Genomic DNA, 13730 nt, shown 5'->3' with positions numbered 1-13730 from the left:
CATTGTTGTTCAGTTTTTATTTTTTTTTACAAACAATCAGCAAACAACAAAGTTTTTTTTGTTTTTTTTTACAAACAATCAGCAAACAATAAAGTTTTTTTTATTTTTTTTATTTCAGGAATATCTATTATTTTATTTCAGAAAATAACGGATCACTTACAATGTTGTTCACTTTATTTTTTTTACATACATAGTCACACACAAAAGGGTATATCAACATAATCATTTTTTTTATTTTAGAATCGAGAAAAGTACAGGGTTACAAGGGTTTAATCATGTATCATCCAAACGTCAAAAGAAATTTCACACACATTTCAAAGTTTTTCTCCAGGACGAATTCAGCTAAAATGTCAACAATTTGCAAACATCAGTTACATACGTACATAGACATAATATGTTTTCTATTTTAAGGGAATCAGCATTTTCAGGCATTAGATCGAGAATGTTTTTGATAGTCGTACATTTATGGATTACAGATATGTTCACCATATTACTCCAGTCGTCCGATGACTTCCGCACAGCATTCATTTGACACGTCAATTTCGTTAGACGTATATCATCCGCAGACTTTCCGGTGTTTGTAGCATGATTATCATCGATAATCTTGTACAGCAGGGTTGATAATCCACATTTAACACGCAGTTTAAAGAAATATTTGAGAATCCAGAATGTGCAGAGGTTCCACATTTTCACACGAGGACAGGTTCAGGGTCTTCAGCAGCAGCAAGCTTCCACTTCTCGACAGCCGAGTAAATAATTTCCTCACAACTTTCATCCACAAGTTTCTGTCTGATAGATCCCAGCTGCTCCACAATGTACATCTCATCCTTAAGCTCAAACAAGATTGTCTCGACAGCACCTTGGATTCTTTGCAGATGTGGTGTAGCACCATACAGACTCAGCGATTGAGCTAGGATAGTTTTTAGCTCCGGTCTGAGAACCTTCAGGCTGATCTCGTCAAAACATCCATAAAAATAATATCCAGGTGGTTCGAACAAACACGAGTGCCTCGTTTGGGATGGGTGGTCTACGATACAGCCGTCGCAGCTTTGTTTCATTCGTTTATAGATCAAATATTCCAATATGATTGTAACTACACTTTTAATAATCCGATGTCCAGCATCGCCGAGACACCCGTCTGGCTCATCAGCAGACGTGTCAGCGTTCACAGGGGATGCTGTACCTGCATTTGTAACGGGCCCATTAGCTCCATAGTTCGTGAAGAACGCCAAGTTGTGATATCCAAGATCTGTACAAAATTTATTCATCCAGTCGACGCTTCTTTCCGGTGCATTTGATAATCCTGATTGCGTGTATCCATCAACAGCTCCAAGAGGAGAGAATCCGGGGTGAATGGTTTCTTGAGACATAATGCAGAATGAGTTGAGTTGTCAAGGGAGGTCTTTTTAATGCTTGTAGAATGTGGGCGGTGCTATATGAACACCCCTCCTACTGGGCGTGTACCAATCCGGGTGAAAGAGTTTCACTTTAATATTATTGTAGCGCTCGTACGCATCACACCATTTGAAAAGTTTATCAATTTTGGCAAAAATGTCTTCCAGCACGGGCATATCCTTCCACTGAAACATGAATTTTAAATCGTAGTATTTAAGGTGGTTATCCTCCGAGATAGGCCATGCCCGTTTGGGTACATCTGACCCAAAATCAGTGCAAAGGATGTAAATGTAATCCTCGGGATGTTTGTTAACGTTGTCCGCCAGCAGCCTGTATTTTGTACCCATCGTTAGACCGTTCCACTCCGCTATAAAGAGGGGCTCGTCACACCCTTCTTTCATATCTTTCCAGACGCAGGTGAAAAATAAGATCCAGTCTCGTTCTGTGAAAAACAGATGCGGATCCTCTGTTGTATTCCTTGTAAATCTCTCATCGTTATCCACATTAATCAATCTGACTTCGCGGTTGTTCTCTTCAAAATTGTACTTGCACAAACGGCCGCCAGACAAATGAAAAACATATTCCACATCGTTCATGGAGAAATCTTGTTAAACAAGATTGCTTATTCCGCGGAGCTAAAGTCAAATCCTCCATAGCCTCATCAATGTTTCTCTCGGGGGTCTTGGGTTCTGTTGCCATAGCCATTGCTCCTGAATAGATCTAATAATCCACAATCACAACCGTATTTTGCGTTGAAATCGTGGCGTTTTTAAATAGACCGCCACGGAGGGAAATCCCTTAGAGTGATGTCATCGTAAGTGTCAGTCGTAGCTGACCAATGAGACGTGTGTGTGTGTGTGTGTGTGTGTGTGTGTGTGTGTGTGTGTGTGTGTGTGTGTGTGTGTGTGTGTGTGTGTGTGTGTGTGTGTGTGTGTGTGTGTGCGTGTGGGAACTCTGTGTTCTATTCCCCTCGATCCATGTGTGGAGATGTGTGTGTGTGGGAACTCTGTGTTTTATCTCCCACGCTCCAGGTGCGGAGGTGTGTCGTGGGAGGAGTCAGCGTGTGGTGCACCGTACCACTCCCGTTCAGCCATTTCTGGTCGGAGTGCGGAAATGATCACAAGTGTTTCACAGCGTTTCTCACAAAACCTTTTATAATGTCTTTGTTCTTCTTCTTTCAGCAAAACGGAGTTTTGTAAAAACGTAAGACTTTTTTAACTTTATACAACGTTTTTAATACCTTTAAACACTAGTTAATTGTAAAAGTACAACTTTTCTTCAAACGTATGTTAGAAAATAAAACTATTTGCATGATACTGATTATGGCTTTTATTATACATTTTCTTAAAAAAGATTAAAATATTGTCTTTAATGTTTTTTAATCATTTTGAACATTTTTTACATTGAGCCCTAGTGATCGTGGGTGATTTTCCACACTTAATCTGTTCAGACCAATATGGGGAGGAAGGGGAGGAGTTAGCGTGGGGAGAAATTCCATGCACAGATGTACAAGCCGGAAGTGGGAGGGAGGGAGGGAGGGAGGGGAGGGCTGAGTATCTCGGGGGATTCCCACGGTAACGTGACCAATCCGGAAGGAGCGTGGGAAATTCCCACGGTGTCATAGAAGGGGAGGGGCAGGGCTTTATGGGGGGCAATAAAACTGTCAGTTTGACGAAAGCCGCCCTTATACCTCTCTCTTCCACAGTTCAAAACTGGGTGAAAACAAGCGGAGGCATTTTAAATATAAATGCTGCAATTCGCTACAAAACCCTTGCTTTTGAGACAGGTGAAGGCCATCGTACCAAGGAGCTGTAGGCAGACTGCCATGCCGAATGACCTCTGTTCGGTTGTTTGTGGAATTTACAGACTGTCACACTGCTTGCAGGGCAGATTATGGGAAGGAGCCATCTTCTAAAAAGAACATGCACCTCGTCAATAGGTATCTGTAGTGTAGTGGTCATCACGTTCGCCTAACACGCGAAAGGTCCTCGGTTCGAAACCGAGCAGAAGCAGCGGTTGGATTCTCACAGAAAATTTAAACTGTGCACCTAAAGATTTATGTCTGCAACCTGAAGATGTGTTTCCGTAGTGTAGTGGTTATCACGTATGCCTCACATGCGAAAGGTCCCCAGTTCGAAACTGGGCGGAAACTGTGGGTGGTTTTTGCAAAAATTTCGTATGCGATTTTCTGTTGAGCAGGTCAGTACACTTGCAGGGATGTTTGTGGTTTAATCTCTTTAGAAAAGGACAAAAATAAAACAAATGACCATTGAGGTTTCCTTTACAGTAATAAAAAATGTTTGGTCTGCCAACAAAATTAGCAGCTTTTTGCCATGTTAAAAACACTGGGCAGTCTATAGTTTCAGTCGCTTTTGAACAAGCGTACCCTAGAAGAGGTGGGACTGACGTCCAAATTAAGTTTCCGTAGTGTAGTGGTTATTACGTTTAGTTGTACACCATGCGGCCAGTCGTATGTAGGTGTAGAGCGTTGCTAGCCAATAAGAACGCAGGAAATTCCAGGGAGGCGGGCCTGAAAAAATACACGAAATCACAGGTTCGAGTCTCGTCTCGACCACAAATACCATAAAGTGTATCTATACTAAAAAATTATTAGAAACTCATGTTAAGTACGATTTACATATAATAAACTAACTTTGTGCACAAAATAGAATAAAACGTGTAAGATTAGTTATTGTGTAGAATGTACAAAATGTGCAATTACCTTAATAAACATTTACATTATAATAGGGTATAGTTTTCTTTAATATAGAAAATATTTGAATGTGAATAATTGTAAAGAACATTTTGATAATGTTTTAGACCTTTACATTTTACATTGAGATATTTACATTATATTTGTTTAACTATGTACAGAAATCCAATATATATATGAAATATAACCAGTAAACACCAAATAGTAAGTTTCTCGTTTTATTTATAGTACAAAAATATACATATTATTATGTAAAACTAAAAAAGGTAATGTATTGAATACTTATAGATTAAACAACAATAACATTAATAATAATAATAATAAAATATAAAGCTGTGGAGAACGTAGGAAAAAAACAAGATTTTTTAAATCAAATAATTATGAAGTGTTTAATGATAACAGTTATTAACATTTAGTGTTTACACATCTGAGCAAGATAAAATAATGCAAGTCAATAAAATTTACTTTAAATTTTTTTTTGATTTTGAATGAACAATGGAAATAAATTTAACAATTTAAAATGATAGATTATAGATTAAACAACAGCAATAATAATATCTAAAGTTGAGGAGAACAGGAAAAAACAAGAAAAAAAGTATTTTAAATTAAACAATTATGTACAGAGTATAATAGTACCAGTGCTTAACATTTAGTGTTTTTCAAATCTGAGCAAGATAAAATAATGCAAGTCAATAAATGAACTTAAAAAAACACTAAAATACAATCCAATACAATAAAATACAATACTTTTGGTATTTTAATGAACAAATGGAAATAAATTAAATATTAAAAAAAAAAAAATATATATATATATATACATTAAAAGTGCAATAATATGTATATACATATATGCATAACATTGTGCAAGGAATGTCTTTGAGCTATAAACAGTATTTGAGGTCTGGGCATGTCATTTGTCAGTGAAGTCATTTTTTCTTTTCCTCAATCCACCTCTGCTTCTCAGCCTCATAGAATGGAGACTGATGAAAGTCTTTCCATGAAATTTCTGCACTCATTCCCTGAGCCTGATAAAGGGAAACTTGTTGTTGAAACTCAACAACATTTTGACATATTGTTTGATGTCATATTGATGTTACATTGATGTCAAAGTGCCCGCTGGGAACGTTAGAGGGAAAATATCTAGTGGAAAATGAGTATGTTACGTTATGTCATTACATGAAAGTCACTTAGGAGAATACCTATCAACACTAAATTTTCCCCAGCCTTAATTTAAGACCGGCCTTTAATTGTCTGTGTTGACCCCGCCCCCGGCCACTATCAGAGGCCCGGCAGGCGTTTAATTGACTACCGGTTTTTATTTGAGGAATTACGGTAGTCATCTTTTAGTGGCCTGATTGACTGATATCAGAGTCTCTGATTAAATTGTTTAATATTAATTGTTAATTTCACATCCCAATACTACTGCAGAAATTCATGCAGTGCCGTGATACTCTGAAAGATTTCACACAGTAATAAAACCTCTCATTAAGAAACCGCAATTCGCTGCCCGAGGCCAGTGTAGATCAGCAAGAACTCAACAACAAAACGTACCACTCCACAAAAAGAGGCTCGTTCACCGAACAGGGACTTGAACCCTTGACCCTCAGATTAAAAGTCTGATGCTCTACCGACTGAGCTATCTGGGCTCTTACTCAAGACGCGTGCGTGCTACGTGGGAACGCACAGCAAAATGAATCGTATTGGCGCAGAAAAAAGAGTGTCCTCCAAGGCATTGCGTTTCATTCTTCGAAGATTCAGAACGGCCGTCAATACGTCTGCTATGTCAAAATTTATTTGCAAATTAGTGGGAATGCAGCCTATTAGACTGATGATAACAGTCATTAAAGGAAAATAATGCCAGGAAAAAGAACAAAAACTCACTGCTACTTGTCTGGAAAGCCTCTTCACACGCTTCAATGCTGTTGACTTGCCGCGCTCTTATCGTTATTGTAAACTTGTGTTCCTGACTACAAAGGGGCCTTGTCATCTTTAGCTTGCAGACAAAATGGTTTCTATCCAACATAACTCTTTTCAAGGGTAATCCTGTAACAGTGACTTTTTTTCCTTTTATAAAGTTTAAGCTAGGCCTCCAGAAGGTTACAAACTCAACGTAGTCGGCAGGATTCGAACCTGCGCGGGGAAACCCCAATGGATTTCTAGTCCATCGCCTTAACCACTCGGCCAAGAAAGGGGCAAAAGGGGGGAGGGGGGTGTAGAGAAGAAAAGAGGGAGGAAAGGGAGAAAAAGAAGAGGAGAAAAAAGGAGCAAAACGTACAATATATAAATTTTTATCTACTTTCTTATCTTCTCAACATTGTTAACACACAGTTCTGCACTTATTGCAAGGGTTATCATCACTTTAATTTCATGTCTCTTGCGGGATTCGAACCTATGCCGTGGCAATATCGCTTGCATCTTCGCTTGTTCTCTAGTCTCGTAGTGCATTCCGTAAGTACTACATGCAATGCATTGTGGGTAACGTAGTCATTTTTAACACAGGAACTCTTTTCCATATAAATCCCTACAGTAGTAACCCTGTGATTATGCAATTATGCACATGAATGCATTTAAAGCAAACGCTCTTGTAAGTAAACATATTTTGTGATGTTAACAAATCAATATTCAAATAATTAACTCAAAATGTCACATGCTACATTTAAAGCTATAACAGTATTAACAGTGTATAAATGTAAATAACTCTCCCATCATGTTTCCCCTCCTTTTTTTGTAAACTCAATTATTTGAAAGACTACATCTGTGCAGCACAAGTGAATAAAACATATTCCAAATTGAGTGTTGGGTTTTGTGAATAAATGTAAAATGATTCTGCAAGTAATTCTGGCTTTAGTTTTAACAATTACATTCAATGGATGACACTCACTGTCCTGGTATTCAAGAGGAAATTACTTAAAAACGTGAAGACTGTTATTGGCTCCAATAAAATTATTAAACTTTATTGTAACAGACAGACAAGTAATGGTGACAGCAATTATACACTCTTCCTCCAGTCATCCAGGGTCAGTCCTGATGCTGGACAGTACCACTGCCCCTTCAGCTGGGTGTGTCCAGTCCTTTTATTTTGTCCTGTCCAAACCCCTTGCAGGTGTAGTGGTACTTTTCGTTTGTCAGCCTCTTCCGTGGCGGTTCCCCCTTTGACACTAGCTCCTCATCCTCATGGGCAGCTTTTTTCAGCTATTGGAACATGTCTCGATATAAGTAAACTATTAGAGATTGCAATGAATCTATCATATATATAAAATCAGATACAAATAGGATTGGTATGAGTAATAATGCTTTGTTATTAACAAAATGTTATGATAATAATTATGACCGCCACTACATCTTGTAATAATAATGAGAAAAGAAGGAGAAAATGCATATTAAATTATGTCATAAATTATTTTTTAATTAAATACTGATTGGGCCAACAAGTTGCACACTCTTGCCAGGATTTGCACCTGGAGTCTCCCACCCAAAGGATGGACGTGTTACAATTACACCACAAGAGTTGTTTTTTTTGTTTGTTTTTTGAAATAGTTGCATCAGCAACTATCCTATGTATTTTGTTTTTTGAAAATAGTTGCAACAGCAACTAATTTTTTTTTTCTATTTGCAACAGCAAACATACTTTTTTCTACTTTATTTTCTTGCTTGTTTTTTCTTTGCAGATGGTTTGAACAGTGAATGTGAACATTTTCTTAAAATAAATAAAACATATTATTAAAAATATTTATAAAAAAGAATGTATTAGGTGCATTTACAAAGAGCTTCTCCACTCCTCAAGGGTCTGTCCAGATGCAGGGCAGTACCATTTGCCACGTACCTGTGAGTGTCCAGTTTGCTTTGATTTAGGTTGACCACACAGCTTACACTCATAGTGGTAGCTCTCTTTTGCCTTTCTCATCTTTGGGGGCTCACCTTTCCTCAGTCGCTCCTGGTTCTCAAGGGCTGCCTTGCGTAATCGCCATTCACGCTGGCGATTAAAGGGATCTAGTGCTTGGTGAGGGAACCTAGGTTGGTCGGGACAGTAGGAGGTGGATGAACAGCCCTGGGTGGATGCTGAGGGTGGTGGTTGGGTGGCAGGCCAACCCTGGATGGATGCTGAGGGTGGTGGGTGGGTTGCAGACCAGCCCTAGGTGGATGCTGAGGTTGGTGGGTGGGTTGCAGACCAGCCCTGGGTGGATGCTGAGGGTGGTGGGTGGGTTGCAGACCAGCCCTGGTTGGAGGACCAGCCCCGGGTGGATGCTTAGGGTGGTGGGTGGGTTGCAGACCAGCCCTGGTTGGAGAACCAGCCCTGGGTGGATGCTGAGGGTGGTGGGTGGGTTGCAGACCAGCCCTGGTTGGAGGACTAGCCCTGGGTGGATGCTGAGGGTGGTGGGTGGGTTGCAGACCAGCCCTGGTTGGAGGACCAGCCCTGGGTGGATGCTGAGGGTGGTGGTTGGGTGGCAGGCCAGCCCTGGATGGATGCTGAGGGTGGTGGGTGGGTTGTAGACCAGCCCTGGGTGGATGCTGAGGTTGGTGGGTGGGTTGCAGACCAGCCCTGGGTGGATGCTGAGGGTTGTGGGTGGGTGGAGGACCAAACATGAGAGTGTGCCAGGGGTGCCTGGTAAGAAGACCAGCTCTGGTAGTGTGTTGGGGATGGCTTGTAGGCAGAGGACCAGCCCTCCATACAGCTGTTTTGAGAGGAAGCAGCATCGTGTTTGGCAATAGCTGCGTCTCCCCCACCTGTCTGTGGAATAGCAGGTGTTCTGGAACTGTGTCGCTGGCGGATTTTTGCCTCGCCCTCACGGTTCTCAGGCTCCTGGAACTCAAAAAGAGTGTGTCCATGCTGAACTGGCTGTGATGGTAGGTCACGAACCTCCAGGAGGGATTTTTTAGCCACGGCAATCTGCTGTGGAAGCTGCACACCCTGAAGTAAAGAACCCCGTTCAGTTCTCTTTTGGCGATCATGCAGCCTGCAGAGACAGAAAACAAAACACACACAAGAGTTTTTCAGAACATTTTTCAGTGTGTTAATTGTTAAAAAAAAAATTCAAATATGCAATTCAATCAATTTATGAAGATATTAAAGATGAACTCACCAGGAGGACACAGTGGTGTTGTTAATGTTTACCAGTACCAGGTCACTCCTGTCCATGATCTCTCTGCAGTCCTCAACTAGCTGCTTGATGTGAGAGTATGCCATGACAATGGACTGGGGTATGGCAAATGTCCTCCCTTTATTGTCCTTTGGCCTATTTCTGGCTTCCTTGTACTCTTTGTACAGCTTGAGAGCAACACACTCTGAAATTCTGTTTTGGTCTGGTCTGTGAGCAGCCTGACCATGGACCATGAACAATCTGCAAATAGATGACCAGATCACATAGTGCTCATTATATATGCATGTTCACATATTGACATAAATACATTGATACAAATACTAAAGAATATAGCTATATGAGATGTGGATACCTCTCAGCTGCTTGCTGGCCTGGAGCAGAGCCACTGCACTTTCTTGAAGCCCTCCAAGGTCCTGGCAATGTTGTTTTTTTGCTCTTGAGGGTGTATCTGGTGGGGGTCTGGTCAAAGACACTTAGATGTGAGTATAACCTCAAAATCTCTGCCACTTCAGCATTGGAGAGTTTTGTTATAGTTCGGTTAAGCCCAACCAGGTAACCTGCCAAGGCATCAACTGCCTCCCATCCAGGAATCCCTCTGGCATCACACCTAGTGTCCTGTTACAAGAATTGAACCAATAAACACCATAACATTTTAAACATCTGGTACAAGAGCAAATATAAAGAAGCCCACATTTCTGATGGTGAAACATTATCCACTTTACCGTAGCTGGAGTGACGAGCACACTCTCCTCAAATGGGGTGAGGACGGGACTTGCGGAGGCATCTCTCTCATCAAATCGGGTGAGGACGGGCCCAGAAGAGGCATTACTCTCCTCCAATGGGGAGTAGATGGGCCCAGCAGAGGCATTACTCTCCTCCAATGGGGAGTAGATGGGCCCAGCAGAGGCATCACTCTCCTCCAATGGGGACCTGGGATCTGGCCAGGGCCTAGGGCCACCGCTTCCAAATTGCTGAGGTGATTAATAAAAGTATACACAGAATAAAGAATAAATAAAGAATAAACAGTCTTTTACATTTTTTGTGTCTCTTCTACATTAAAAATGAACTGTTTATTAGTTTATTAGTTTATTTAGTTTATTAGTTTATTAGTGCATCTCCACCCGGATGAGACAAAAAACAGGATCACTGATTACAACAAATTAAAACAATACTATGTCAACATTCAATAGCAAAATATACCATATGTGTGTGAGGTTTTAACATGCCTGGAATGAAAGCAAACTGGTGCTTATGAAAGCTTTCCAGAGAGGAGGACCCTCTGCTGCATCTTAGCACATCCAGTGTCTTCTCTCCTTTCTCCAGCCCTGACCCAATGTTTGTGTAAAGCTGCACTCCTGGTGGATCCTGAATGCAGGCAAGGTGCTTTTGCTGTACCTCCCACACTTGAGACATGCATTCATGGTTTATAAGGTGCAGCCCAGTGCCGTCCACAAGGTGCCACATGGAGTCAAGAAGACTTTTGATGAGGGCACGAGTCTCCTCCACTCCACGGGTTTTCCTGCGGCAGTGCTTGGCTAGCTCTTTAGAGCTGATGCTCGCCAACACCTGGGCATCTGTTGGCTCGTGGCCCTGATGCTTTTGCCTCAGCTCTGACCGCTTCGCCTCTTTCAGATGACAGATGTCCTGGTAATCCCATTCAAAAATGCAACTCGACAATTTGGAGCAGAACGTACCGTACAGTGGATGGTGTTCTGTGGTGAGACCGTTGGTGAATCGCCTCATAAAGTGGAACACATCCAACCGCACAGTGGACGTCCATGGCCGAAACCAATGGAGAACTGGGCTCACTCCTGTGTAAAAGCATTTTTTGGTTTGTATTGTCACCAACTGCCTTAATTTGGCAAAAAAAAACATCAACACAAATTACAGGAAACCCACCTCTGTCACTGCAACAGTCTCTATCCACATAGATAGCAGCTGGCTGTGGCTCACCAGCATGTACCGTTGAACGATCACAAGTCATCCAGCCCAGCCCCCTCGCCGGTTGTGAGGACCGAGTTGAGGACCTGACCATACTCGTTCCCCACATTGGACATCCATGTTGCCGTGTTCTCAATCCCCCCAGCAAGTTTTTTGGTAACCTGTTATAACAAAAGTATATACATCATTAGCATATGTATTCTTATCAAACCCTAAAAGAACAAATTAGCTCAAGCTTATATAGGTTTACATTTACCTTAGTGGAATCGAGCTTCAGAATTCTGCCAAACGTTGAAGTGATGACACCTTTGAGTTCATCAAGGTGACCGACAACATCGTTGGCATGCACTGTCTCGAACCACTGGGCCAGGGGCAAGGGAGAGAAGGGTGGTGGTGGTGGGGGATAAACAGCCTGGGACTGCTTCAGGCAGGATCTCTTGTGAATTTCACAATCTGTGAAATAGTCACAGGATCTCCTAGCCCACTCCTCACTGTGTGCCTCTTGAAAGGCCTGCTGCAGGTAACTGGAGCTATTCCCTGCTGTTCTAGGACGCAAAAGTGTCAAACATTTTCTGTCCAGTGCCAAATGTGTAGTCAACACAGCAGGGAATTTGTTGCGGTTAGAGGGGTCAAGTTGCTTTAAAATGTCACTACTCCAAGGACAGACAGGTTGTTTGCACTGGCTGCACCTTGGGTAATCTCCCCCTATTAAATAGTACTTGCTATCCACATCAATGACCTCTCTGACCTTGGTGTAAATGCCAGAGTGGTGCATCTTTCGGTTGCACAGAGTGCATTTCAGAGGGATGCCCCACATACGCATTGGTGCCCAGGAACATCCTCTGTCGAAAGTAATCATGTGGGTTTGGAGGTGCCACAGATCTGATTGGGCTTGGGGGTGGTGCCAATTCTCCCTGACATTCTGTCTCAGCTGCCAACTTGCGTCATAGAGGATGTGATCTAGAGAATCCACTCCCGATCACCTGGCTTGATGACCCGGAGGAACGGCTTTGGCAAAAACCTGGCCCGCCTTACCTCTGGAAAGCACAGAGGGACTGGGAGCCCTGGTGCTGCTGGAGGAGGAGCAGAAGCAGGAGAAGGAAGAAGTGGTGTGCCACTCTGAGTCGCTGGTGCCATCTCAGATAGTGTGGAAGGGCTAGGAGCAGGAGCAACTTGGAGACAGATGGTTGGTGTCGTCTCTTGGGCTGTGAGGCAGACTGGAGCTGGAGCATCTCGGGGAGAGACGATTGGTGTCGGTGTCATCTCTTGGGCTGGGGTAGTGGAGGGACGGGCTGAAGGGGTTAGAGGAGAAATGTTTGGGAGGTCTGTGGGAGATTTTAAGACATGACACTTCTCAAGGTGCTCTGATAACCTGACAGCACCCATGGCCTTTGTGCCGCAGTGCTCACACTGCTCCTGGACATGGAAGTCTGACAGGTGCTGAGTAAACTGGTCAAAGAGCACTTCCTGAGCACAAAGGGAGCATGTCATGGTATTATCACCGCTCCCTGTCTGCTGTGGACCTGCTGCGGTCCCTGTCTGCTGTGGACCTGCTGCGGTCCCTGTCTGCTGTGGACCTGCTGCGGTCCTTGTCTGCTGTGGACCTGCTGTGGTCCCTGTCTGCTGTGGACCTGCTGCGGTGCTTGTCTGCTGTGGACCTGCTGCGGTCCCTGTCTGCTGTCCTGACTGAGGGAAACAATATTTTGTATTTACTCTCTATATCCTCTTATCCTCTAAATCACACAAAACTCTGCATCAAAACAGTGATTTGGAGAATCAAGCACAACGAAGAAGCAGCCATGGGAAACAGCTGTAGAGGAAGCATTTGTCAGCATCTTTGTCTCATATCATATGTTTAAGGATTCAATGACATTACTTACATCATGGTAGCCACATTTGCAGGGGATCTTTTTCTCAAAAATGTCTTTTTTTCTGACCGTTAGGCCAAATGCAGGGGTCAGGGGACAATTCTTTATCCTCTCTAACACTGCCTTCCAACGTCTGCTCCCAGGTCTCTGGCCAGTGGAAAATTTATATTTCCCCTGGGCAAACAGCATCATGACGCCGGTCCAGAATGAATCTGGCTTTCCTTCCTTTGGCATCTCTATAGGACAAGAGGCAGTCATTAGGCTGTTGTAGGCAACATGTAGGTCTACATGTACAGACAGACAGACAGATAGATAGGAAATTAAGCAACTACAATATAAGGTTGTATGTTTTTTTCCACAGTCTCAACTAATTTGGTCAGGAATATTTCAAGTCTTAAGTTTCTGAGACACTGTTTCATTTATATTGTTATGCTAATGTGAAATAGTTTGTTCAGATCTCATCAGATGGCATGAACTCACACGGATGGTTGTCGGTTATTAAAAATGTAATCAAAACAGTTTAGTGATGAAAGAAATGGAAAAAAATGATACTCTCTCACTCACAATCTCTCTCTCTCTCTCACTCTCTCACACACACACACACACACACACACACACACACACACACACACACACACACACACACACACACACACACACACACACACACACACACACACACACACATTCACATTCACATTCACATTCACTCAC

The 13730-nt window shown here is 42.4% G+C and overlaps 1 non-coding gene across 1 annotated transcript; it reads left to right on the top strand.

Annotated features, from left to right (window-relative positions):
• The first annotated feature begins 3474 nt into the window (after positions 1–3474).
• trnav-cac (transfer RNA valine (anticodon CAC)) lies at positions 3475–3547 on the top strand. Its single transcript has one exon. It is a non-coding gene; the product is annotated as a tRNA-Val (tRNA).
• Positions 3548–13730: the final 10183 nt, after the last annotated feature.

Source organism: Siphateles boraxobius, unplaced genomic scaffold, assembly GCF_051911475.1.
Source record: "Siphateles boraxobius isolate OS27281-9 unplaced genomic scaffold, OSU_SipBor_1 63, whole genome shotgun sequence".
NCBI classification, from domain to species: Eukaryota; Metazoa; Chordata; class Actinopteri; order Cypriniformes; family Leuciscidae; genus Siphateles; species Siphateles boraxobius.
This window is presented reverse-complemented; position numbering and strand designations above follow the sequence as displayed.